Source organism: Cryptomeria japonica, chromosome 4 (genome assembly GCF_030272615.1).
Source record: "Cryptomeria japonica chromosome 4, Sugi_1.0, whole genome shotgun sequence".
NCBI classification, from domain to species: domain Eukaryota; kingdom Viridiplantae; phylum Streptophyta; class Pinopsida; order Cupressales; family Cupressaceae; genus Cryptomeria; species Cryptomeria japonica.
In genome coordinates, this window is record NC_081408.1 from 664788941 (window position 1) to 664792048 (window position 3108).

Genomic DNA, 3108 nt, shown 5'->3' on the forward strand with positions numbered 1-3108 from the left:
CGCCACAGGGAGTTTTCGTGGGGACTGATGCTTGGCTGACCCGAGAAGTGACTGCCGAGGGTGGAGCCAGTGAGGTCAAGCATCTAAGTATCCACTCTGAATAGTGTAGCCTCGGGGGTAAAACCCCATGTGGGATCAACAACTATTGTCTTGGCCAGCCATAAGAATTGTGCTTGACTTATGTTAAACATTCAAAACATTCAAAACCAAACAGCAAAACATTGTGTCTTTTGTGTCTTCAAGTGTATGCAAAACATTTTCACATCAAATAACACACTTTTCTTGGAGTCATTTTGAGTCTAGACATTTGCAAACATTGAGTCCTTATCAACACTGTGTCCTCTTGTCACGAAAATCAGTCAAACAGTCAGATTTGGTCACAACAAAACAACTTCACAGATTGGAAAAATTGCACAAAATTTGCAGAAACGCGTCTCTGTCGGGCATAATAGCGTCTGTGTTGTCTAGCCGCGTCTGTGAAGGACATAATCGCGTCTATGTTCCAACAGTCAACATTGCATTTGGCAGACAAAAAAAAATCTCAGAAGCGTGTCTATGTTAAACAGAGCAGCGCCTGTGTCGGGAAACCGCGTCTGTGAATTATACAGGCGCGTCTGTGTCTAGAATTGAAAAAAGCGTTACAGTCCAGCAAACATAAGAAAAAAATCTCAGAAGCGCGTCTGTGTTAAACAGATCCGTGTTTGTGTCGGGAAACCGCATCTATGAAGTATACAGGCTCGTCTGTGTCTAGAATTGAAAAACTGTTACATTTCACCAAACAAACACAGTCAGTTTCAGAATTCTTGAGCTTCCTAGGTCATTTCTCCAGAGTTTCATCTAGCATTCAACCTGTCCTTGGGTCCCACATATTCCATCATTGCTTCACATCTCTCTTTACATTTACAATTGTCTAAACTTGAGTCAAAAGGTCACTTGCTTGTCCTCATCATACTTTATCAACACACTACATACAACAACACTTTGCTAAGTGGTCCCTCATCAAGGTTTCTTACCTTTGGGTCTCATTTGGTCTTACTTAGAGTCAAGGTCAACTTACCTCATCAAGAGAAACTATCCTCTCTTTGGAAGTCACACCTACTCTACTACATACATACTTGGTATTACACTTTGGACATTGCAAGTACACTTCAGACTCATTTACATTCCATTCAACTCTTGGTCTTCCATACTCTTTCCATTTTTCATCTAGTCTCTCACATCTTGGTCAATACCTAGTTCATGGTTGAAACCTGTCTTCAAAAATCTAGGAGAGAAACTAAAGAGGCTCAAGAGTCCGCAAACATGAGTTCTTATGAGTATGACAATGAGATCTTTTTCAATTCTGATCATACTACATTACCTGACATGGATACCTATAGAAACATTCCAAATGTTGAGAACATGGACACTATAAACAACAATGCTACACACAATGACAATGTGGACAACTTTTCAGTACATTCAACAGATGTGGAAGAATCCATTATGAATCCCCATTTCAATCGATTGGTTGAGGAAATAATGAGGAGGGATAGACAATACTTCTTACAAATGATGGCACAAAGTGGAGCCAAGATACCTCATGATTTTGACATGTCTCAAATAATGGAACATAGACCTTTGCAACAACTTCACTCCAATATGGATCAAAGGAGACCTAATAGTGGAGGAAATAGAGGACCACATATGGTACCTAAATCACCATTAGCTTTGCTTCAAAAACCAGAGGTCCCACATACACATGGTCAAACATATGATACCCACCTTCGTAGACCATTATGGAAGTCTTATGCAGACAGATATGCTCAATCACATATTAATGCTAAGGATCAACCATCAAAGCAATTGGATATTCAAAGACATGCTCAAAATTTGGACACAAGGAAACCTCATGTCAAATTTGGGGGCAACACAATGGAACATGACATGCCTGTAGAATATGGTATACATGCGCAAAATAGATATGGGGTTCCTCAATATGAATCTATACCAAGTGGTCCATATACACAGCATCATTACAGACCTCCTCCATATGAACATGTGTATGATCAATATCATCCATATATGCAACATGCTCCTCCTCCAATTGGTGCCTCAAGCATGGGGTATGGTCCAAGAAGTCGATCTCCACCTAAGAGCAGTTTGGAACAACAAATTAGGGACTTAAAAAAGAAAATGGAGGACATAAATACACCGAAGCCAACATACACAATGAGAGACATATGTCCTTATCCATTTGACAAGAGCATTCCAATGCCTCCATTTCCTACACATTTTGTGACGCCTAAATTTGATAAGTATAGAGGAAAAGGGGATCCTAAGGCACACATAAGACAATTTTTCACAGCTTGCATTGAGGTAGCAGCAGAAGAGACATATTTGATGAGATTATTCCCACAAAGCTTAGGTGATCAAGCTATGGAATGGTTCTCCCAACTTCCACCTGGAATTAAGTCATGGGGTGACTTAGCAGAGGCATTTATCCAACATTTCTCCTACAACATAGAGACAGACATATCAGTCACTACTTTGTGCAACACCAAGCAAAAAGAGGGAGAATCTTTTGCATCATTCTTACAAAGATGGACAAATCTAGCTAGCAGATGCTCTTGTGAAATTCCACAAAAACAAATGGTAGAAATGTTCACCCAGAATGTTAACAAAGACATTGGCTATGATCTAAGAAAAGCTTGTTTGTCCACCTTCAAGGACGTTATTGAAAAAGGCTTAGCAACAGAAAAGGTCCTAATTGAACAAGGAGTCATTAATATATTCAAGGGAAACAAAGATGACTTTAAAGGAAAGACAAGCCAAGATTTTGGAATAAAAACAAGAACACAGTCAATGATGGTGTTGTTGATGCCAATACAGTGCGACCCAAATTCATTTTTTCTGGATCAAGCTTTACAAACAATCAAGTGAATACTCAAACAACTTCTAGATCACGGAGGAAGTACACCCCGTTGGGAGAACCACTGGAGTCAGTTTTCAAGAAGTTAGTGGCAAACAAGGTGATCACAATTCCAGATTTCCCGCCATATGAACCAAAGGTCAAACCAAATTGGTGGAATGATGACGAGTATTGTGAATTTCATAAGAGCAAGGGTC